The sequence below is a fragment of the Lissotriton vulgaris genome, chromosome 10 (genome assembly GCF_964263255.1).
Source record: "Lissotriton vulgaris chromosome 10, aLisVul1.2, whole genome shotgun sequence".
NCBI lineage: Eukaryota > Metazoa > Chordata > Amphibia > Caudata > Salamandridae > Lissotriton > Lissotriton vulgaris.
The window spans coordinates 449,801,754-449,827,733 of NC_141698.1; the positions used below are offsets into that span (position 1 = coordinate 449,801,754).

The window sequence follows — 25,980 nt, forward strand, 5'->3', positions numbered from 1 at the left end:
GCCGTCTAGGGTCAAGCTCCCAAGGCCGTGCCTCTTGTGGTGTTGGGGGTGCGCCAAGGCGCCGCTGCACTGACTTGAGCTGAGGGGCTTCGGATGCGTGGCCCCCGACTTCACCCGGTCCGGGTCCGACAGCACATCGGGGCGTCGCTGGGCCGGGAGTCACTGCCAGTCGTAGGCGCCAGTGGTGCGATGCCGGTTTTCAGGTATAGGCCCGTCTGTGCGCCCGGCTGTGTTCTCCTGCCTCCTGGCTAGGCCCAGCGCCGGGGTCTCAATTGGCGCCTATCTGCCGGGAGGGCCGGTAGTGGGTGTGAGAGACTCGGCTCTCCGGGTCCGGTCCCTTCGTCCGTTTCTGGGTGCCGGTCCCTGAATCGGGGCAATCTGCGGACTGCGTCCGCCCAGGAATGCTGCGCGAGGCTCCGGTTCGGCACTCTCCCAGGGTAGTGTCCCGCAGATGTCCAGGCTAGGCCCAATGCTGGGGCCTCAGGTAGTTGAGACCGGCCGGGGCCGTAGGTGGCGCTCGGGCCCTTTGGACCTGTCGATCGCCCAGGTTCGGCCTCCCGCTGCGCCGGCGGTTCAGTTGCCCCTTAAGGACCCAGGCAAGGCAGAATCCCACTCCCGCAGTTTGTCGTCAGGCCGCGGGCTCCGCTGGGCAGTTCGGCGCCGCCATTGCGCCGGTCCCGCAGGTCTCGGCTTCTACGGTGTAAAGGCACCCGCCGCTGCTGCAGAAGTCGGCCAAGAGTGCGTCGCTTCGTGGCACAGTCCCGCCGCAACAGTGTGGAGGAGTTTCAGGGGGGTTTTCCAGCTATTACTCGGGGTTTTCAGGTTTAGGGCCGGGGAGCCACGCCTTAATTTGTGCGCTCCAGTCCATTTTCTCAGTGAGTGTTATTCCTAAGTATTCAAAGACAGTCACTTTCTCTAATGGTTTTCCGTCTAGCTGAGGATTTGATTGTATGGTGTTTCCTGCATTAAAAGCCATATATTTTGTTTTCTGTGAATTTATCTCCAAACCTCTACTTTTACAAAATGTATGAAAAGCCGCAAAATTACATAAATTAGTATACATACAGTAGTACCCTTCCAAACCCTAAGGAAGAAAGAGCAGAAACCATTTGTATACAACAATGCTTTATTGCCATAGGAAAACCTGTAATTGCAGGCATTTGCCAGTAGGCTGCAGTAGAGTATAAAGCAAACAGAGAAAACTAACACCTTGCCTTTAAGGCATTAGAGTAGGGGTACCGTGCCTTTAAGACCTGAAGGCAACCCCCTGCTCCCATGGTGCACCACAGGTGACAGTTGGGTCAGTTCTTTTTTCCGGCTCCTTCTGTGAGGATCCTGGAGCTTGAGCTCTTCAGTTTTCAACTGAAATTGGTTTTTGAGAGAGTTTTTCTCAGATATTCGACATTTTTTGAATAAATAAGGCTTCTGATTTATTTTTCTGTGGTAACCCATAGGAATTTCCTGTCAGAATGCCTGCTCTTTTTAGGAAATGTCCTTCTTGTGACAAAAAGATGGCTAAGAATGATCCACACTCTGTGTGTATTGTGTGTCTTCCATCTTCACACATTCCTGATCAGTGCCATCATTGTAAAAAATTTAAAAGTCGGACTCTTCGCGACAGGGAGAGGATTCGACTTCATGCCATGCAGGAGATGGACAAGAGTCACCAGGTGGGTGCTTTCCCAGTCCCTAGATCGTCTCCTACAAGCAAGCATGCCCAGAAACGGCGTAATTCCACCTCTCCTGTCTCCAGAAAGAGGAATGAAGGTCGAAAATCTCCGTCGAGGACGCCGTCGAAAAGGCCCAGATCATCTTCACGACGTCGAAGATCTCCGCCGCAGTCCAGTAAGTCGGCGTCGAGGCACCATGCTTCGGGCTCGAAGTCCATGGTTGCTACTACTTCTAAGTCTCCGTCGACGTCGAGGCTTCCGTCGACGTCGAGACACTCTCCGCCATCCCGGGAGGGATCGGCGTCGAGAGCTAGGACGGCATCTAGGTCGCCGCTGGCAAGCGGGCCGCCGTCGAAAGGGACTGTCAGATCCCATCCTTCGATGTCAAGAAGGTCGACGCCGAGGCGACGTCAGGAAAGGTCGCCGTCGACTCGACGTCGAGGAAGATTATCGTCGAGACGACGCCAAACAACGCCGTCGACTCGACGTCATGAAGTACCTCAGCCTGATCGACGTCGAGGAAGATCGACGTCGAGGTCTCCGGTTCGACGTCGAAGATCGACGTCGAGGTCTCCGGATCGACATCGAGGCTCTCAGTCGGTCTCTTCACGGCGTGATTCAAGACACCGCTCAACGCCGTTAGTCACCCAGACTTCTTCGACGTCGAGGATCTCTCCGTCGAGGGATAGAGTGACTGCAGAGGTGGAGTCACCGGGTTCAAAGTCTTCAGGAGGAAAATCTTCATCTCCTGGCTTGAACATTGTGCAGGTTTCTCCAGAATCTACGCCCAAATCAGGGGGCAGCTTGATTTCTCATCCTCAGGGGGCTGTATCTGGACAGAGTAGTCCGGGCTCGGGCTACTCCCGTACATACTCACCTTCTAAGGCGAAGACTCCAAGATCTCCTCGGACCCCCAGGAGGTCACCCAGACCGAGATCGCGAGTCAGATCACGTTCTCCAGTGCGGTCAAAGACTCCTGCCAGATCAAAATCCCCAGTCAGGCCAAGACCAAGATCAAAATCTCCAGTCAGGCCAAGACCAAGATCGAAATCTCCAGTCAGGCCAAGACCAAGATCGAAATCTCCAGTCAGGCCGAGACCAAGATCCAAATCTCCAGTCAGGCCAAGACCAAGGTCTCCATCAAGACATCGGCCTAGATCTAGGGACAGTCACAACAGGAATCGTGACAGGTCCCATAGAAGGCGACGCACAAGGTCTTCCACAAGGTCGTCATCAACTAGGTCTTCTTACCGGGATTATTCTCCGACCTATTCCTCTACGCCACCTTCCCGAGTCTCTCCGATTGATGACCTCGCTACTTTCTCAGATGTATTAGTCAGAGGAGCAACAAAGCTTAATATCACGCTGACCACTCCAGTGGTTCCCACTTCTGTGATCTTTGACACCCTCTGACATCGTACAGCGCCCAGGCCTCTACTTCCCCAGGTCCCTGGCCTCCTAGAACCAGCTTTGGCTACATTCCTCACACCAGCAGTGGTGGGATCTGTTCCATCCCGAATAGCCAAAAAGTATAAGGCCCCGGCAGAGGATCCCTTGTTCCTTCGATCGGATCCCCCTGCGGATTCTATCATTGTGGCAGCTGCTATGAAGTCCCATGCAGGCTCTACGTCTTTCTCAGTACCACCTGAAAAAGATAGCAAGCTTATGGACTCTTTTGGAAGGAAGATATGCAACACCTCTTCTTCCTTTATGAAGGTGGCGAGTGCCTCTGCCTTACTTGGAAGGTACGACAGATCTCTTTGGGACTCCATGACTCGTTTTACAGACAAGCTCCCCAAGGAAGATCGCCAAGATTTCCTAGAGACTTTGCAGGAGGGAGGCCTGGTAGCCAATCAGGTTATTAGCGCCGCAGTTGATGCCTCAGATCTTGCAGCTCATGGCTACTCAAGTGGCATTTGTTCCCGTCGGTCAGCCTGGCTCCGCCTAACAGGGCTCAAACCACATGCCCAGAACAAGATTCTGAATTTGCCCTTCAATGGGAAAACCCTGTTTGGTCCACACGCGGACGACGAAATGTCCAAAATGAAAGCTGAAATGGACACCGTCAAAGCTGTGGGATTAGAGAAGCGCAAGGAGTTCAAGAAACGCTTTCGCCAAGGTGACAGCAAGGCCTTCCAACAGAGGGTTCAAACCCCTCAGTGGCAGACCCAGTCGCAACAGAAGACGCAGTTCCAGCAGCGTCGTCCTGGCAGAGGAAGAGGTGGCAATACCAGACAGCAGTTCCACTCAAAGCAACCTCCTAAGCCCTGAGCCATTGCTTCCTCCAAGTCCGTTCACCACTCCGGTGGGAGGGAGTGTTTCTCATCATCTGACAGAGTGGCAATCCATTACAAAAGACAGATGGGTGCTGAGTATTGTGCAGCATGGTTACTTGCTGAGGTTCAAATCCCCTCCTCCTCAGCTGTTTCCCCAGTTGCAACATCTTCCACGTTACAAGACTCAATTGCTACGAGACGAAGTCTCCGTCCTCCTAGAGAAAATGGCCATAGAAGAAGTTCCCTTGATTCACAGAAATCAAGGAGTGTACTCTCGATATTTCCTGGTTCAAAAACGAGGATCTGTCAAAGAATACAGACCCATCCTAGACCTTCGAAGGTTAAACAAGTTCATACGAAAAGAAAAGTTCCGTATGCTGGCCCTGCACCAGATCTTCCCACACCTACATCAGGGGGACTGGATGTGTGCCATCGACTTGCAGGACTCCTACTTCCACATACCAGTGTCCATCAAACATCGGAAGTTTCTAAGATTTCAGATCGGACGTCGTCACTACCAATATCGAGTTCTGCCGTTTGGCCTGAAATCTGCACCTCGGACATTCTCAAAATGCATGGCGGTGGTGGCTGATTTTCTCCGCAAAAGAAAGATCTTCGTCTATCCATATCTAGACGATTGGTTGTTGAAGAGCTCCACTCCGTCTCTGCTTCAGAACCATCTCTCGTTCTGCCTCAAACTGATGAAGTCGTTGGGTCTTCACGTCAATCTGAAGAAATCAGTTCTCAACCCCTCCCAGCGGATCCACTACCTGGGTGCTTCTCTGGACTCACGTCAGGCAAGCGTGTGTCCTTCGGAAGAGAGGTTGTCATCTATGCTTCTGAAGGCTCGCCTTCTTCTGGACAATCAGGCCCCATCAGCCAGACAAGTGTCCTCTCTGCTGGGATCGATGGCATCATGCATTTACATTGTACCCAATGCTCGCCTTCACATGAGACCTCTGCAGCAAGCCCTCGAGGATCAGTGGTCTCAAAGATCGGATCAGTGGGAAGACCGAGTCATGCTTCCTCAAGGAGCCAGGGACTCGATCAGATGGTGGTTGAAACGATCCAATCTTCTACGAGGAGTCCCTTTTCATCGCCCTCCTCCATCTCAGTCAATCGTCACGGATGCCTCCCTCCAAGGCTGGGGTGCTCACATGGACCAACTCCAAGTTCAAGGCCTTTGGTCCGAGGTAGAGCAAGGCTACCATATAAACTTCCTGGAGCTGCGAGCAGTCCATCTTGCTCTCAAGTCTCTTTATCCTGCCCTGCGCACCAAACACCTCCAGATTCAGACGGACAACACAACAACGATGTTCTATCTGAACAAGCAGGGAGGCACAAGGTCAAGAGTCTTGTCTCTGGAAGCACAAGCCATCTGGCACTGGCTCCTGGCAAGAGGCCTGTCCGTCGTGGCAGTTCATCTACCAGGCATTCAAAACGTCCAAGCAGACTGCCTCAGCAGAATCTTCGTTGAAGCGCACGATTGGGTGCTCAACGAGGAAGTGGCTCAAGAAGTTTTTCGGTGTTGGGGCGTACCAGACGTAGACCTGTTCGCAGACACGGACAACGCAAAATGCCCCATCTTCGCGTCCAGGTTCCCCCAACAGGGATCACTGGGGAATGGCCTTTTGATCAGCTGGTCTCAAACGTTACTCTACGCCTTTCCCCCCCTGCCTCTGATCCCGGCAGTGATCCAGAAGTTCTACAGGACCAACACCAGAATGATCCTGATAGCACCAGAGTGGCCACGCCAGTGGTGGTACCCCGATCTCCTTCAGATGTCGGAAGTTCCTCACCGGCGCCTACCATGCCGTCCAGACTTGCTGACCAAAGACCAGGGGAGGGTGTTGCACCCCAACCTTCCTTCCCTTCGCTTGACGGCATGGCTCCTGAGGTCATCCAGTATGGAAATCTAGACCTTCCAGCAGACTGCATGACTATTCTTAAAGAATCAAAGCGACCCTCCACTAGGAAATCTTACACTTTCAAGTGGAAGAGGTTTTTCTTATGGTGTCGTGAACATTCTCTTGACCCGATACATGGCCAAGAGCAGGTGATTCTTCCATACCTTTTACATTTAGCAAGATCAGGCTTGAAATACCCCTCCATCAGGGTTCATTTAGCTGCCATCACAGCATATAGGAAGTCTCCCAATCAGACATCTTTCTTCCTTATGCCAGTAGTTAAGGATTTTCTAGAAGGCCTGAAAAAAGTCTTCCCACCGGTGAGGTCTCCCTCTCCTCCCTGGGAATTGAATATTGTGCTGACTAAGCTGATGAGTGCTCCTTTCGAGCCCATCCATAAAGCCTCTTTGCAGCACTTGACCTGGAAAGCTGCTTTTTTTGTGGCGATTACCTCTGCCCGTAGGGTCAGCGAAATCCAGGCCTTGTGTTGCAAGGAACCTTACACAGTTTTTCATGCCAATAGGGTGGTTTTAAGAACACACCCAAGTTTCCTGCCAAAGGTGGTTTCAGACTTTCATATCAACCAGTCTATTACCTTACCTACCTTTTTTCCTAATCCTTCCACTCCCCGGAGAGGTCATTACACTCCCTTGATCTCCGGAGGGTCCTGAAGTTTTACTTGTCAAAAACCCTGCATCTGAGAAAGTCTGACCGGCTTTTTGTTAACTATGGCAGTACTAATACTGGTCTGTCAGCTTCCAAACGGTCAATTTCTCGCTGGATTGTCTCCTGTATAGCTTTTGCTTATCAACTAGCTAACAAAACCTTGCAGGGTAGACCACATGCACATTCTACCAGAGATAAAGCTTCCACTACAGCTCTCCTTCGTAATGTTCCTATCTCTGAAATTTGTAAAGCGGCAACTTGGCGGTCTGTCCATACCTTTACCCGCCATTATTGCCTGGACTCAGATACTCAGGCCGATGCCAGAGTAGGGCAGGCCTCTTTAAGGAACTTGTTTGCTTAAGATGTATTGTCAATATATGTCTTAGCTTTTCTGTGAAGTTTTTTACACTTCTTGCTCGTCCGCGAGACTTTGGGTATGAGCTTGCTAATCTATTCATAGATTATGACTATTGATGAGTATCCCCTGGATGAGAAGGATTAGTTACTTACCTGTAATCCTAGTTCTCATCCAGGGGTATACTCATCAAAGTCATAAGCTCCCGCCCACCTCCCCGGACGAGCAAAGTTACTAAGTTATGAGATGTTTTATTATGGATCTCCTCAGGTGTTCTTCACCTCCAAAAAGAACTGACCCAACTGTCACCTGTGGTGCACCATGGGAGCAGGGGGTTGCCTTCAGGTCTTAAAGGCACGGTACCCCTACTCTAATGCCTTAAAGGCAAGGTGTCAGTTTTCTCTGTTTGCTTTATACTCTACTGCAGCCTACTGGCAATTGCCTGCAATTACAGGTTTTCCTATGGCAATAAAGCATTGTTGTATACAAATGTTTTCTGCTCTTTCTTCCTTAGGGTTTGGAAGGGTACTACTGTATGTATACTAATTCATGTAATTTTGCGGCACTTTTGCCAGTTAGAAAATGTTTTTTTAGGCTGCAATTATGTTTCACATATTTATACATATATATTTATATGTATTTTCTATATGCTCCGGGATCCCGCACATGGGCGGGGATTATTCATAGATTATGACTTTGAGTATACCCCTGGATGAGAACTAGGATTACAGGTAAGTAACTAATCCTTCCTTGCATGTTTAACATCAACTTTGGCTTGCTGAGTGGCTACGTGCACCCCATAAGGTTGATGCGGGTTGCTAGGCCTCGTTTCAGCTGAGGTGAGATTTCCAGTGTCTTTGTGAAGGATGGGGTCAGGGTAGAGCTGAACTGAGATTATAGCTCCTGTGGAGATCATGGTATGGCTGGCTCTGATGGTTATTTACTTGAAGGCCAGTGGTGATTTTGTGATTGTGTGTACACCTGAGAGCTCTCAATAAATGGTGTTGAACAAGTTTCTGTTGCCTAACCTCACAGTGATGCTCACATTGTTAACGGATGCCAAGATTTTCAAATCCCTTGATCTGGCATCTACATAAAATCACATAAGGCTTGTTGTGGGTTCACAAGAGTTGATGTTTTTGAAGCCTATTGGTACTTAAACATTTCTGAGCATGCCGTTTGGTTTAGTAATGGTGGCTCCATTCTAAAGCATGATGTCCTCTTGTCATGTGCTCTAACCTTGAGGGGTGAGAGATGAGAGATTCCGCTTAACAAGGACACAATCCTTTATTTCTTACAGACAGTTGTGTATTACCCATGGTTTATCGAAAATATGTCTGACAAAACTGAAGCTCTCTGGTACTTGATGAAAGAGAATTGGATATTGTGTGGTGGTAAGGGTTGTGCATAGGAGCCCAAGTTCAATAAAAGGGAGTTGGTGTGTATGTGCTTGTGTCTTAATGCTTTCATACTTAGTTATCAATGTGTTGTTGTAACTGATGCAAGCAACAGAGGATAATGGACAGTGTGAATGGTGAAGAAAAGACCATTGCTTTCACGTCTTACCAATGAATTGGAGAAGGAGGCGTTAACAGTGAATTGTCTTTGAGAGGCTAGTTCTTTCTGTGGGGATAAAGCTCAAAGCTTGGACTGATCAGAAACTGCTGTAAGATGTTTGCTTTAAAAAGTCTTGATAGGGTGTCAGGCTGCATTAGGAAATGGGTAATTTGTCTAAAAACATTTTTTTAACCTATTCTATTGCTCTGGGATCCAAAATAAGGCAACAGACTGTTTGTCATGGTTTGTCGTCACACAAAAATGTTTCTCCGGATTACTCTGAGTCAAATGGGATTGTAGATATATATATGTATATGGTATTTCTATAGTGAATCTTGCCAAAAGGTAGTGAAGCACTGCCCAGAATTAAAGACAGGCATTACATCAATGAGTATTAGGAGAGGAAGCTGGGTTGTGGATGGTTAATGTTTTTTGATGTAGTTTTTTGTGTTTTGTTTTAAGAGGTGAGTCTTTAACTCCTTCCTAAATTTGAGCAGCTTTGTAGGTGTCCTGTTGGATGCTGAAGTATTGTTTCCGATCCTGGAGGCATACATGGAAAAGTCTAGCTGCTTTGTTTTCGCTCTTTAACACTTCTTAAGCTGCAGTCTGGTTGTGTCCTGGCTGTAGGTGTGCTGAATAACTCCAGAGAATGTTGAGCTTGCCTGCAAGATAAGGAGGTTGCTGGTTGTGATGGCTTTGTAAACAATGCAGCTGGTATTAAAGATGGTGAGGCCGGAAAATGGAGTCAATGAATTTCCGTCAGGATGGAGGTGATATCATATTTCTTTAAACCATGGATGAGAAGTATAGCGTGTAGGGTGCCCCTAGTGGGTGCCAGTGTGGCGTCTGGGAGGCTAAGGAGTAGAGCATGACCAACATTCAGGTATGCGAGTACTAGGGGTTGAACAACAGTTATTGCGTTGCTGTCTTAAAGAAACTGGTTGAATTCATTAGAAAAGAAAGCTGGTACCAGATTGTCTTTTTAGGTCTCGCCTTTACCATTCTGCAGGAATGGGAAATGGGGAGAATTCAAGTCGGCAAAATCCTCTTCAAACCAAGGGCTTTCAGCCCCGCGGTTTTCTTGCAGTTCACGTGAATCACGTGAGTAAACATGCACGCACATTCACGGCCAGGGCTTCTCCTCCCCTACCAGCACTCCTCCCACACCAGCAACTCCCCCCTCCCACACCAGCACCTCCCCTCTCTCTCCCCGCAAACACAGCCTTGCAGTAGCAGCACTCCTCCCACACCAGCACCTCCCCCCTCCCACACCAGCACCTCCCATCTCTCTCCCCGCAAACACAGCCTTGCCCTAGCAGCACTCCTCCCACACCAGCACCTCCCCCCTCCCACACCAGCACCTCCCCTCTCTCTCCCCGCAAACACAGCCTTGCCCTAGTTTTACGACTTGTGCCTTGGTTGTACAAAACATCAGCTGGATAGTGTAACTTGGTCGTGTAACATGCGTGAGGATGACAAAAGAAAATGAAAAAGGCTCCAAAGTTAAGACACAGACACATCGGATATGTACGTACTGCCTCAAATGTTCAAACTACAGAGCGTCCCTTTCCTTAGGTAGAACACACACTTCTGCCACACTGTCCAGTGGAGTGCAAAAATCCAGCGTCCGCTACACAGATGAAAAACGTGAGGACTCACGCCGTAATTACAAGTTTCTTCACATTATCGATGCGTCAATTGGTTGGCAACTTGAAGGGAAAACATTCCGAAACAGCAGGTAACTAAGCGGAGTCGATCTGCCAATCCTCAAATGGCGGCACTCAGACACCGCATGGGATGGCTTCCGGCAAAAGCGTACGCCAAAACGTCCTCCACAGCACGGCGATTGAAGAATCCACACACTTCATGGAAGACATCACGGAGGGAACACAGGTATGGAGAGGCTGCGCGCTATGAGTGTGCACGCCTCAGGAGGCTTGTGTAGATTGTAGCAGCACACCACCCACACCTTTGAAGTGAAGCTTAGCTTCACTTCAAAGGCCCCTGCTGCTTCACACCGTGTCGCATTTCTCCTCCCCCCGCCCCTTCTCTGCCTTCCCTCCGTCATGTCTACTTACTGACCCAGCTTATTATTGGTATGTTTAACGTTATTGGATAAAAAGGTCACATTATCTTTTGGCGGCCATTCAGAATGTAAAAAAAATGTAGAAAGAAGAGTAGTGATCTACTGTAGAAACAATTCTCGCTGCTTTAAAGTAAGAGTTTACCAATACCGGAGCTCCCTCTGCTGTGCATTAGTTGTTAATGAAGTTCCGAGCTTCATTCACTGCGTTGAAAATGCTTATCGCTACATACTGTTCACTGATGTTTTGGGCGAATTCCTCATACTTGATTACTGATCTGTTTCAAAAGTTCGTCTGCTGTCTGACAGGATCTCGTGTTAGGCATGCCTAGGTATCGGGGAGGCAATGATGCCAAACCAGTACTTTAAATCGGCCGTTACTCGCAGGTACAGAGTACCGGCACTTCTTATTTTTTTATCACTGAGTACCGGCACTTCTCTACTGCCGAGGAGAATACCGGTACTCATTAAGGATAGGCGCATTGCTGCTAGGGCTGGTAACGTCTCTTAACAGTCAACACTTCGGTAGGCCTGAGCCGAGCCCCGCTGAACTATTCAACGTGGGCTCGTTTGTAGGACATCTTCACCATCATGCTGTGTTGAAAGGAATCGAGGCAGCCCAGTGACAGTGCAATTGAGAAAGCCATGGGGTGTTAAAATGACTTTAATCCCACCCCACTCTTTTGTGCAAATGTCTGCTTACGTGTGTCTGTTACCTGTGCGTGTTTTAGTGTGAGAGAAAAGAGGGAGGAAATCGAGACACTATTGGGGGAATATTAGAGGAAATGTGTGGAATGCTTTGAGTGTGAACATCTGTTGGTTTCTTTCTGTGTGTGTCTGCATGCTCGAGAATATATAATATTGTGCCAAGTAACAGCAAATAAAAGTATTCAATCGGCAAATATTACTAAACAAGGAATTGCTTAAATATCACTTCGTTTGTCTTTGTTTTGTGTAATGATTTAAACAATTTTGTTCTTGGAAATCATTTCTCATGTGTTTTGGTTTGTGCTACAACTAGTATAGAAGTCAATAAGTGAGTAATTTCTTGCCTTTGGCCACGCTCCTAGCCCCGCCCACTCGCCAAATTTAAATGAGTATCTGCACTATTTTTCTCTGATTTAAAGCACTGGGCCTAACTGCCTGACCTGCCTACCCTGGAACTGGGGAACGAGGCTCAAGTCCCGGCATCGGCTCAGTATTCTGTGCAAAACATTTAATCGACCCGCGACTAAATGAAAAATCTGCTCTTGTGTGATATAATCCAGCTATAATGCCCCATGGGCCAAGTTTTGAATTGAAAGCAATGCACTGGACACAAGTCTGTCCGTTTTGTGCAGTGTTTTTGAGTATTTCAGTGTTCAATTAAGAAATTTCTTTGGCATACTCGGATATTGTAATTTAAAAACAATTACATGATTGTTTACATATTGTGAAATCGTTGAATTTATTGCTAATAATAATATTCATACTTTGCTAAGTGAGGAGTGTTTAAGCATCTTATTGAGTTAATTGAGCTAGGCCTGGTCAAAATATGTATATTTTCTGTGCGGAAGTTGAGCAAAATGCTTGCTAAAATATTTTGCACTATTTTTTTTAGCATAGATACGTCTTTACGTCCTTTTTTGGCTCTTCACACAAAGATAAAGCAGAAAATCCGACATGTCACAAACAGCTGTTCTGTTTCCATTCCTCCCTGTAACTTGCAACACATTTTTACCAGAATTAGGCATAGTGATGTAATTGCAGGCATTTCGATTTAAAAAAGTAATATGAAGGGACGCTAAAGTCCGCAAAACAAAATTGTTGCTGGATATTTTAGGTCCCTGAAAACCAGTTTATATCCAATCAAATCATCATTCTGATTAACCCATCGACTTCTATGATCAACAGATTCACGCACGCCAAGCAATGGTAAACAAAATATCTTAATGTTTGCTCATGTACGTGCTGCTCACGGAACTGAAGGAAGATTGGTGCAGACGGGCCCTGATCTGGTGGCTGAAGTAACCAGCACTGGCGTTGCCAATAGGTCTCGCAGTAGGAAAGTTGGAGCTATTGGTTTTGTAAATGACAAAGCCCTTTATGTTTTTAAAATGAAAAATAAAATAAAAGGCATTGTTATTTGCAATTGTAATAGCTCCAACTTTCCTACTGCAAGACCTATTGGCAACGCTAGTGCTTGTTTTTTTCTGCCTCCAAGGTGATCTTTGAGTATGAGGCAGGTCTCCAGGGTCAATCTAAGTGATTTGCTATTCCGTGAAAGTTCGGATTTGAATTCATCATGGATCACGTCATTGAGCCTGGTTTGTACTTTATCTTGTTTGTTGTTCCTCGCAATTTAACAGGAATTCTAGTCTTGGCTGGGTTGAGCTTCATGTAGAGGTTGGACATCCAAGTCTGGATGGTGTGCAAGCAGTGTTTGAGGCATTGGATGTAGGAAGCAGAGGAGACTTACAAGTAGAGTTGTTTCACTGAACTATAAAAAAGGAATATCCAGCTTGCCAAGAATTCAAGTTTGAATTAGACTGACACACTTTACCCCTGCCCGTGTTCCGTTCATGCTGTATCAGATGTTTGGAGGGATGATGAGACACAACCTTCGCTCCCAGTTTACACAAATTAGTAATGCCCATGTTTAGGGTGCAACTTGTACTTTTGGTTGAATTGACAGGCTTGCATTTCTTTATGAATAGTCGTAGGGTCACTGACAGCTTGTAACTATCTGTTTCTCAGTTTGTGTTTTGCATGTGATTCGTGGTTCTAATGCCAGTAGTAATTAAGATAAAGGCTTCCAATGTTGAACATAACTTGTCCATATCAAATATGAATCAAAATACATTTGCAAATGCACAGTGTGCCTGTAAGCAGTGATCTTCCCTACGTTAATTTGTTTATGTATCTCCATAGATACCAACTTAACAGTAAGTGTTAAAAATTAATCTGGGTCTGTATTCAATTTGTTGCACTCTTTTTAGATTACTTTTCTGCGCCACAAGCAAATCATTTTATGTACCATGTTCAACAGAGCGAACATGCCCCCCCCCCCCAACCCACCCCCCCATATTTCCTTTGTCCTTCTGCAGGTGTACACTAGTTGGTAACCTAGGCACACATTTCTTTCAGTAAACAAGGTCTTTACTGCTGAACTACTGTTTAAACTACTTTTACCTATATTCTCTTTTACAGCTGCTCAGTTGTGGCAACTCCACTCGGAGATCTAATCCAGATCTGGATATAAGAACCTGCACAATAATTTCACTCCATCCAACCTTTATCTATTAACCCAAAATAGAAACCAAAACAATTCAAGCTTTAGGCTACAGTCTAGTTTTTAGATTAATTCTTTAACCACACTCCTAGCTGATGTAAAGTTAAGAGACTGGAAGATTTTGTAGCAATCATTTCACCTACTATGGCCACCGTTGAAGCTGGTGTAGAATAATTAACGAAGAGTCACATGGAGGATACTTGGAGAGACAGGGAGTCACCATGTTGTTGCTGCAGCGTTCCATCAGTGCCTCTCATCACATGTATAGGAAATAGGGACAACAAAAAGTGTAATAATGGTGGTTTTGTGGTTACACAGCTGGAAGTGACCTGAAAAGTATCAACTTTTACCTTTCATCTTGTGAACCAGTTGTTATAATAAAAATTTTGCTAGCAATAATGCTGTATTAAAAAAAAATCAAAATTGCCCTAAAAAAAGCAGCAGCACACCTGTGAAATAAATGCTTGGGCGTTTGTAGCGGTATGAAGGAAAGACATGCCAACTGCTGGGCGGAAGTATCTTGGTGATTTGTTCACCGGACTACAGAATCTATCTCCTGATGCAAGGATAGATGTAATTAATTCCAAACACTATATTGGGACGAGTTGAAGCAGCACTCACCACTGTTTCAACCTTTAAATTTCTTGTGGACGAACCTAAATAAAGGCCGGTTGGATCATTTTTAAACAGAATTGTTTGCGACGCTCAAGGAAAATCCGAGTCCTGACGATGACCGTGTAATTGTACAGTGGTCGAAACGCCGTCGACGCTTATGTGGCCAAAAGTTATTGGAGGACACATTATTTTTGTATACATTGTTCCTTTGTTGTTACGTGTATTTCTTCGTTTACCACCTGTCTGGTCTGTGATATGTATTGTTTGTATACCAGCACCTTGTCTTTGAGCGTAATTGTCTTAACTGTTTTTTACATGTAATTAAAACATTTTTTGGATATATCATTTTCTTGCATTAGGGGTTTCTTCTTTTTTCTCCTTTCTCCTTCACTTTTACAGTTTTGTACAATTGTTTGTTTTGAGATTCGGATTTATGTGTTATATTGTATACTTGAAGCTTATTGCCTCCTTAACCATTTGTTAGGTGTATATACTGACTGTCCCTGGTTCAGGTTCGTTGGACTGCCCCTATGGCTGGTAATGATTACAGAGAATACAAGCTTTAATTTGAAGCCAGTGCATTGATTTGACTTTTGAGGGAAATAAGGCAAAAGTCTTTTTTCAGGTTACAATTGTATGTTGTGTTTTGGATTTCTCAGAGACTGGATATTTATTTGTAAGATAAGTTTAAGTGGGCTGATATAGTTCAGATGGTACTTAGTTCTTACTACTGTAATATGGTGGGTAGGCAGGAGAGGGAGCGAGCGAGAGAGATAGAGAGAGAGAGAGAGAGGGAGAGAGAGATCGAGAGATCTAGCTGTTATTATATTTATTTTTCCAGAGTTTTATATACTTGAGGTAACCAAGCGCTTTACATAGCACCAGTTGCATTATACGAGAACACATTCATTTTTTTGTTAGGCACGGGGAGATTAAGTAAATGTAAATGTAAATGTATAGGCATTTATATAGCGCACTGCTACCCGGAGGCGTCCTGGCGCTTCGACCGCTGCGAAACCCTTCCTGGCTTCCCTGAGAGATGGTCCCTTAATGGGTATCTCCAGGGTGAGACCAGGCATCCCCGGCGGTCTGGTGGGGCCGTTAGTGAAGATGAGGCAAGCTAATGCCCAGAGTTGCCGAGTGTGATCGCTGATCAGAGTGGGCACCGAGGCGAGAGAATTATCGAGTCCGCTGACCCTGGTCCAGAAACCTGCCGCACCGGGAATCGAACCCTGGTCCCGGGCCGTCCTCTGCTCTCGGGTCTGCCGCCTCTAACCAGTGAGCCACACTACTTCACTTAAGTGATTTGCCCAGACTCACAGAATGTTCAGCGTCAGTGCCGAGACTCGAACCCAGTTCCCCAGATTCCAGGTCGACCGCCCTAGCCGTTAGGTCAATTTTTCTTCCCATTGGGGAGAAAGCTAATTGTATGTACTCAATATTAATCTGATCTTGTCCAGATCATCCATATTTAATGTTTAATATGCCTTTGTGCTACAGGACTGTTCATTTTACACGGAGACTTCTCTTAGTCTTCATACTGTCTTCTCAGGCTAAAATAACAATAACTTATGATTCAGAAACGTGCATTTTGAGTTTCTTGGTTTTGCAGACTGGTTTTGAGACAGGTCATTATTGGTTATTTGCTCACTTTGTATAGTTCTTTTTACCTTTCCATAAACCAAATTAGGATTGATTGACCTTGAAGTGAAGCTTTTAACTTCTGAAAATCTTTTGCAGTCCTACAAATTGATTTATTTATCCCAGTTCCGGGATTACTGCATATTTCCACTTAATATGTGCACCCCCCAGAGATGGTTCCTCGCTTACCTATCTTTAAACTTATTCAGCTTAGCCTGCACAGTCTTCGGTGTTGTCTCCCACTTGACGACAGAGGATGGCTGGTAATTTCTCTGGAGGCGCCTCTGCTGTTCCCTGAAGGATGCCAATCTCACAATCCATTGGACTCTGAGTCTGCAGAGGTTTACGTATCTCGTTATTCACCTTCTTTTGACAGAAGAAATGCTCACTTTTCATAAAAGGAGTGGACATGGCAACCCTAACTACAAGGACCAACTTGCTCTTTGTTCTTAACTCTCCAGTGGATTTCTTGAAAGTGGCCAGCATGCGCACAGGGTATTGTTTCAAGAGGTCCTTATGTCAAGAACAGAAGGGAACATCAAAGCACTGCTCTCCGCCCCAGGCCACACTGACACAGTAGGACACTGATAAGGTTATTATCAAACTTAAACATGAATTAATACCACACCACAGTAAAGGAACTAAAGAGCCCTTGTCTGGGTGCAAACCAACTAAGATGTTTGTATAATTGCATAACAGATATAACCGAGTTTTCATATACTTCATAAGGCGTTAGTGGCATTTATATGGCAAGTTGTTTTGCCTTTTTTTCCCCCACGGCTTCAGATTGTTGTGTATGTGCTAGCTGTTTTTGGCACGTAGTAAAGAAATTAAAGCATAATTTTCATCTGTGGTGCTGTCAAATTACTTAAATGTGTGGTTTTCTTACTTACCCCACCATACCTCATTGTTATTTTGTGACTATATGTACTGGAAGGACTTTATCAGATGAATGAATGACCTCTTTGAAGGCCCCAGCTTTGCATCCAATTTGTCGAAAACTTCACTGTCATTTTGAAATTTGTTCCTCAAAATCTCTACTGATCAGGCCATAGGGGGAAATAGAACTCCCTTCCTCAGCCAACATAGTCCACAACAAACATATTATGAGCATCAGCCATGTTCCCTGCACCTGAAATACTATCTTCTTCAGCACTGGATGTTTTATAGAGTATTATGCTAGAGTTATTCCTCTCTACGTAGGTGGCAGACACTGGCCTTTTTGCAATATATTTGCCTCAGAAAAGACCGAACATCAGTCATTCAAAAGGAAGCACTCTGTACCCATCTGCCCCTAGAGTCCACCATACCTCTGGTTTCTACTGTTGGTAATGTGGAAAGGGAGCCCATCACAGCTCTGCTCTGTCTTTCTCCTGTAAACTGGATATTTTTCTTGCACTTACCTGAGATTTTAACAACTTCAGATTTCTCCTGAATTTAAACTTTAGTCGAGTGGGAACTTTTCTTTTGGAAAATGTCTAATTCTCATAAGACCTGCTCAGGGTAACATTTTCTGTGGGAGGAAGAAACTTTATTTTGAGGATCTCCACAAATGGTCTATGTGTTGTCTTCATCCTAACATCAAAGTAAAAGATGTAAAACGTGAAGGAAATTTTCACCCAAGACTTTGAATAACAGCGTGATGTTGCTGAGGTGGCTTCGGTGAAAGATTTAAAAGACATCCCATCTTCAGAAGATACGGCCTTCTCACTCTGGAACTTGTAAGAAGGTGTCAAAACGATGTTATGACTGAAGGTAATACTCCAAGCAAGAGGCTTTCCCAAAGGAGTTGCTATCTACCTCTGTGGAACCTTTGTACAAAGCCTCACAAAATTCTTGACAAAAAGCTGGAAAGGCCTTTTAAGTCTCGGACTCAGGAACCCTTTGCCGTCCTGCGTGCTTCCACCATTTACAATCACAGCATCATTGCTCTTGTGATCCTGCCAGCTCCTTTTCCCGATAGTTCACCAGCTGAACTCACCAGCTGTTCCTCTATCTGCAACACTGTTGAAAACAGTACTGTTGATGACTTCAACAAAAATTACATGTGGGAAGTTGTGCCATCTTGAAAGACCGTCGACAAAGCCACAGTCAACAATGGTGTATGGCAAAGTAGCGCCCAGGCAATCGAAATAAAAAGGCCTTTTTCAATTTTTCCAGAAGAGAACTCACTCATTGCGGTGCCAGTGTTTCCACCGCCTAAAATCTTGGAGACCGAGGCTAAAACTGGAGATCAAGATGCGCCATAGGATCAAGAGACTAACCACTTTAGTCACCCATTCTGTGACGAAGAGTAGCAAAGTTGCGGTTATAGTCACCCACACAATCATGGTCTCCATGTTGAATAAATTGAAGAGCCATCCTATCACAGTGACAGAATATTTTGGATGCCAGTGAGCCTTACTGATCTCCACGTTATGATGGCAAACTGTTATGCAAGATTCCCTGTGCAGCCATTACACCCGGAGGCGAATCCTCCAACCACGTCTCAACCTGGATACTCAACATCCTTTACCTCAACCCCAGGTGCCAGTGCAGCTTGTGCCACTAGTTTCAACTACGCACAGCGGCACCTATTGTGCACACTTACTCAGATTCAGTGAATGAGTAAGAGGATTAGGGTATTGCCAATCCACTGATTCATCTGATGAATGAGATGATTATATAGTTTCTACTATGGGGAGAATCCCTCCCCTTTACAGGCAGACTTCAAATATCCCCGGTGATTTTGCACTTTTTCATCTGCTTGTCAAAAGAGTCTCTAAACCTTTTCAGCCTCAAGTGACAATCCTCGAAATTGATTGCCTCCTTTATGACTTTATTTAGTTGGCAAGAAGAGTATAAAGTCTACACCCAGCTTTGAACACATTTTTTAAGAATGACTAAAGATCCTGCAAGCAAGTTCATGCTTCGCTACTGGCTGCGTTAGCACAACATGACAAACAAGCATTGACATAGCCAATAGGTCTCGCTTTTGGGACCTTATAAGTGATTAGCCATGCAACACTTGATGTTGTTTAATGAAGGATATTGTACTGGATAACTAAACACTTATAATGTTGCAAAGGCAAGACCCATTGGCTATGCATTGTGGGGGCCTTTATAAGTGTTTAAGTAGAGCTATTGACTTTGCCAATTTTCTAAGCTGTGCTGTAGAGAAGTGTGGCTGCTGTGCAGTATGCTGAGAAGTTGAATGATGTGTTTAATGGAGGCAGAGATTTCTCCATTAGTTCTTCCTGCTAGAAATCAGCTGTATCAATCAGTTTAAAGCTGCCAGAGGGTATAGGGATTTAGTCATTAGAAATACCTTTTCTCACAGACAGTCTTATTTGTTTATTATTTTCAAACTTCTCCGCTCACCCTTATTTGGAGTGCGCCACCCTTATTTGCCCTCCAAATAAGCAAAATGCCTCCAATAGGCTTGTACTGCATTATCTGCCCTGAAAACCATCATTCTCGCAATGAATTTTTATCACCATTGATTTCAATGAGAACCAGCCTCCAACACCACTAAATACCACCCTCTTTAGAGATTCAAAGGTTGAAAAGTTGGTTTTATCACTAAAAGGCACAGACGCTGGAAGTAGGGGTGATGCAGTACCTCCAAAATAAACATGCTGGAATTCAGAAAATATGTGAGCAATAAAATGCTTTTACATTTTGTTTTTATCTTGTCACATTTGCTACGCTTTCAAAGTCAGGCTTTTTTTGGAAAGTTGGTACTTGTTGTTTTAACGTGGAGTGTCGAGTTTACTTTTCTTTCTCCGAATGTAAAGATAGAGGATTTTGTAAAGCAAACTGACAATCTTGCTGGGAAGCAGGGAATGAAAAGAAAGGCTAAATTATGCCAGTTTGTATTTTTAAAAATAATTAAATACATATAAATTATGTACCAAATATTTCAAGCCATATCAGCAGTCGGAAAAATACAAATGTAGCTCTGAAGTGGGACGAAAACTAAGATTTAAAAGGATCAAAGGAAACAAATACACTTTACTTGATGATGCACAAATTATAAATATTTGGTGAGACATTATCTCCTCGCATTATAATGTGTGTGCCATTTAGGTTTAATCAGTAAAATGTTGTCAGTACAAATTTTATTTCAATGGAAAAAGTGCATTTTTGAAATGACAGTCCGCAACAACACCATGGCTTACTTATAGATTTGCGATCGTGTGCTCTACAATGCCCCACTGGGCACTCAATACACCCTTACCATGCTCTATGTTGAATGGGTGTGGCTTATTTACTATACATACTTGTACATTTTTCACAAACCATATTACTTCTGTGATTAGAAATTGATATCAGCACCCCTACTCCGAAAATCGTTGTGGTCGACTTTTGTCTGCCTCTGTCACGACTCACTCTCTGCGAAATACACAGTGCGCAGTGGCTGTGGTGCGGGGTGCTCTGGGTTTCTGTCTGCGAGCATCCCGAGTCCTAGAGGCCTGTGTGGGTGGAGGACAGGAGGCGGGTGCCTGAGGACTCCAGGGGGTCTCCGGCGTGGGGTCGTGGTCAGCGGCTGTGTCTGTTCCTGGCTGGCCCGATGCTCAAGAGTAGCAGTGATCGTTTGGTAAGGGAGAGGAGGGGCCCCAGCTGCTACTGACACTGGCGTCAGAAGTTGAGGTGAGGGAACAGCGGGGTTTGTTTGACTGGCACAGGTTTGAGAAGCTCCGCCGGCCGGGTGGTGGCTCGTGGTGCAATACCACACACACTCCGAGGCCGTGGCGAGGGTGAAGGGCACATAGGTCTTCTGTATGCCACTGTTTCGAGACTCAGTGGCTGCAGTGAGAGTCGCATGGGACTGCTGCCTGCGACTGTTTGCAGCTGTCACGAGTCTCAGTGCCTGCAGTGAGTGTGCAGTGGGCTGGTCGTGGACATGGGACACACGGGCCCCTTCTATTGCTGGCACATGTCTGAGGCTGTGACTGGGCACCTCTTCCGTGTCTGTACTGTCTGGTGTGTGGTCACTCCACACCTTGAACGTTTTAAATTGATTGCTGCCTCTGTGCTCTACTTGTGTGTGCGGCGTCTCTTCCTGTGTTTGTACACACACTGAGCCTTAGTGTTCCACTCTATTTTTAGGCACATATGAGACACTTATGTAAGGTCTGAAAAATGACACATGTATGAATGGCACCCATATCTGTACCCCCTTACTAACAAAAATTGGACCCACCCATGTCCAAGTAAACCCTATAAGCTTAACAGCTGTACGGGCAGCCTACAACCTTGAAGCAAGTAAATGTCTGTTACTGCACAGTGCAGCCCTTACGATCGTTATACTGTCGGCATGATTTAAGTGAAATTACTCTTCATAGGGGTGAGGGTTACATTATAATAGTTAAAGAAATACAGTACCACCGCATGTTCATTCCTAATCGGTGCTGCTTTAAAGCTTATTTCCCAAATAAAAACATTGATATAGATCGAGTGGATAGTTTTTGTGTGTTTGTTTTATAGCTATGCCACTCAGGATTTCCATTCCAGTCTCTACATTTCAGAATGTTCACTGGCATGCTTGCATCTCCATTAACCAGCATGCCTGATTTCTGGGCTGCATTATTCCTGTTCTCCCCGGTGCATGTTGAGACAGGCCATAATGCTTTCTGGTCAGAGGGAGAAGGAGGAGAGCTGTGGGGAGGAGATCTGTGGGAAGGAGAGAACAGTTAAGGATGAGGGCGAGGGTCACAAACAAAGAGGGGATCAGTTTCAAACAGAGCTCTCAAGATTCCAGACAGGAGTAGCTCATACAAAGCAGGGGGCTCAATCTGGATTTCGCGGCTTGGAAAGTGATCCAGCGCTGGAAGAAAATAAAAGTGAGTGGCCAGCCGCACGGCTGCGAAAGTGATCCTAGGGAGGGAGAGGGAATTGAAAGTGATCACGGGGAGGGGGAAAAAGTGACACGCTAGAAGAAGATGAAAGTGAGCGGCCGGCCATGAAAGTGATTGCGGGGAGGGAATTGAAAGTGATCGCGGGGATGGGGAGGGAATTGAAAGTGAGCGCAGGGAGGCGTAAAAAGTGATGCGGTGGCGCGCCATGAAAGTGGCCTGATGGCGCCAGGAGCAGCAGCAGCCAGCGGGAGGAGCTAGAAGCGCTCTGTGGTGGGGGAGGGGGAAGAGCGTTCGAAAGGAAAGCCATGATCGAGCGATGTGTCTAATGCCATTACAGAAAGCCATATGGTGGTTGTGCGCGCCCACACACGTGTTACCGCAAGCTGGAGGCCAAGCAACGCTTGTGGTAGCACTTTGAAAAGCCACTAACTAAATGTGTCACAGTGCAGCGCATGCGCTGGCTCAGGTGAGACCTAAAAACACAGACCCCCAGGATACTCCCCAGCTGTCTAACGGGCCAGCCCAAGGGGGATTTGGTGGTGATGCACGAAACTCAAAGGACATTGCTCAATCCGACATTTCAAAGTACTCTTCCATCACATTGAGGAGGACGACAGATGGACAGTTTCAGCAAAAGATTGTCTATCATAGCTGATATGTCCATCAAAGCAGAGTGCTTTGTCCATCATTGGCTGCTATGATAGACCAATTTGGTCAGACAATGCTCTGAACAGCCACCCTGTACTAGACTATAAGAAAGAGGAGACAAAGGTGATTCTAAGAAAAGGAAAGAGCCCCAGCTTGAGTGATTGATACTGCTGCGGATGTTGTTACTACAGGATTCTGAAAAATGACAGTCCTCTGAGGCTAATGGCGGCTGAGGTGCACATAGTACTTTTCAGAGGTCTAGAATTCTGGATATGCCCTGTGATGGTGATACCTTATTCCTCCATTATGTGTCCAAAATCCTGCACTTCATTAATGCTGACCTTGGCACTGCCAAATTATTACAGAAGCTGCTTTAAACATGCCGAACATCTGTTTTCATAGGCTCTGGGTGAGATATGTCTTACTTTTTGGGAGAGGTTTCTAACCTTATCATTTCTAACTCCAGCAGCAGTATCACTGCCGCCATCCATATTATCCTGAGGCCTCCATCAAGCTCCTTTCTGATAAATGTAGAGGTACTTGTATAGCGCACGACTACTCGGAGGCATCTCAGCGCTTGTACGACTACCGCTGAGGAACCCTTCCTGGCCTTTCCCTGTGAAGTGCCCACTCCTGGGCACCCCCGAGGTGAAGCCAGGCATCCTAGCGTTGTTGGGGCCGTTGTGGAGATTAAGCAAGCTATTGCCCAGAGTTTCAGAGTGGGACCCATGATTAGAATAGGCACCGAGGTGAGAATTAACGGGTGCGAGGAAATTGAGCCGAAGACCAACCAAGGCGGGAATTAAACCCTGGTCCCGGGCCAGACTTCTGCATCAGGGTCTGCCGCTCTAACCATTGAGCCACACTTCTCCACTAGGAAGATGAAAAGAAAGTAATTTCCCAGAGCTAGAGCAAGACATGAGGGGTGCTGACAACTCACACAGATGCCCTTATCCACAGGTCCCAGTGAGTGGGAGAATTTCTTTCACAGGAAGACATAATGCACAAACCGAATCAATTTGTGGTTCAGTTTGATCAGACATTGGATTTCCCAGAAACATTAACAGTTTCTACCAAAAGAAGGTGATACTGCAGCGAATTTACCCATTGGAGTGTGAAATCCTCATCATGCTGAAAAAAGGAGCTCTTGAGCCCATCCTCAAATCTGAACAAGATGCATATTTCACCTAGTCCAGAAAAAATATCAGGAGATTGGATACCCGTACTAGATCTCCGGTACTGAACTTCCTTTAGAAACAGTCCTTTCCTATTATGCTGCATTAAGTGATTTTACAGATTGAAGGAAAATGTTTAGTGCCTTCGTTTTATCTTCAAGATGCATACTTCCAAATCCTGATCTATGCCAAGCACCACAGATTACTTTAAAATAGTCTAATGCTTCTAACAGGTCAGAGTTTTATCCTTCAGGCTAATGTCGACTCCCTAGATATTTACCTAAGGTTGGGACCTTGATGTGTCCTACCTGAAATGACATGGTCTCTTAGTATTCTTAAAGCGGTACAAAAGGGAGTATTCTTATACCTAGATACCTGGCTTATCAAAGGGGAATCTCACCGGCAGCTATATAAGCAACAAATACTTGGTAACTTTGTTGGGCAATCAAATGACGGAAAGTATGACCTTTGGAAGAAAGGCAACTGTGTCAAACTTGAGCAAAGCAGGTGGCAAAATATAAACATTGTCAACATGCCTCTCCATGATGTCATCTTGCACTCTGTTCATTCAAAGTTTTTGTCTACATAAGTGCTCCCTCTAAGAGGAATAGAACACCCAGTGGTTGCAGACCACTGGATCCTTCAACGACCTTCTCTCTGTTATAAGCAGTGATGAGACATCCGTTTCCTGGTGACAATCTTGTGCTAACCTAGCTGTATGAATAACTTCCCTTCAAGGATCAGCTCACTTTCTCCTGGAGAGAGATGCTTCCATTGAGATTTGGGGTGCACACCTAAAAAACTTTAAATTTGGGGGCTACTGGTCTTGCATCAAAGTTCAAAAGTACTTTATTCGGTTTACATTTTCAGAAACCATAAAAGTTAAATATTCCAAAATACAGTACAATAACATAATAAAAGGCACAGAATGATTTGTTGCCCTACATCGAGACAATAATAGGGAATTGGTTTCGTCATTGTAGTGATGTGAATGGCATTGTTATAAACATTTTGATATTAAAAAAGCCATAAAAGCACGATATCCAATTAAAAATCTAAACTTTTTCTACATTTCATTGCACATTTTAGAAAACCGACCACAAAGGGGATACAGTTGGGTTTCAGCATTTGCAAATAAAAAAGAGCTGGACGTACTTGCCTAAAATTTAACTTTTTTTAAAATAGGTTTTAAATAAAAGGTTCTGGGCATTTCATAATATTTACAGAGGAACATAAAGTGGAGCAGATCCTGAGGAGACTTATTGTCGCAGCCACAGGATGCTAACACTTTCCCTTTGTGACTTCCCCTTGGTACTGCTAGTAAATAATGAAAAAGATTCAGTTTAAACCTGATAAGTAGAATACGCTTATATACAGATATTGGCAGAGACAAGTATGGTTCCAAATCTGAGGAGGTTTTAAGCATCAGGTGCAACCGAACACTGGGTTTCAACAATTCTTTCTCATCCCTTTCCATCGTTTTATTAAGTATGCAGAAGTATTTTACGAGCGTTCTATCCTTTCTAGTTATACCTTCAGGTTTTGTGAATAAATACAAACGTCCCAGTTCACTAAAACAAGTTATTATGTACTTTATCCAGGGGATTTTGGTCTTGTTATCTAAGTTTAAAATATTTAATTATTTATTTATTAATGTCATTTGTAGAGCGCGTTCAAATACCCTTGGGCGTCTCGGCGCTAAAAATGCAGTAGTGTCTCACCATGATCAGGAAGTACAGAGATGTGAATTACTGATTGAATAACCATGTTTTCAGTTTTTTTCTGAACTGAAGTGTGGGGCTTGTTTTTATATGGTTAGGTAAGGTGTTCCAAAGTCTGGGGGCAGCAATTGAGAAGCGGCGATCACCCCAAGAGACAGTTCGGCTTCGTTGAACCACTAATTGGTTAAGAGACATGGATCTGAGAGTTCTGGTAGGGTTGTAGGGGATCAGTTGGTTTTTGAGAAATCGAGGTCCTTGATCCTGTAGAGACTTATATACAGTACACATAGATTTGAATTTGACCCTATTGTGGATGGACAGCCAAGGATAGCTTCTAAGCGTATCCGAAATGGGTGCAAACTTAGGTTTTTTTGACAGAACGTGAGCGGCAGCGTTCTGCACGGTCTGTAGTTTTTTGGTAACTCTGCTCTGAGCATTGAGCAGCAGACCGTTGCAGTAGTCTAGTGATGTGAGCACTAAAGAGGTAACTAGAGTTTTTGCTGCTGAGTCTGGTAAATAAGGTGTAATTTTTCTTACCATTCTAAGCTTGTAATG

At 45.2% G+C, this 25,980-nt stretch overlaps 1 protein-coding gene across 2 annotated transcripts in view; it reads left to right on the top strand.

Moving 5' to 3' along the window:
• The window catches only part of CRAMP1 (cramped chromatin regulator 1), a 1,243,281-nt gene that overhangs the window by 85,595 nt on the left and 1,131,706 nt on the right, over positions 1 to 25,980 (top strand). The window lies entirely within an intron of this gene.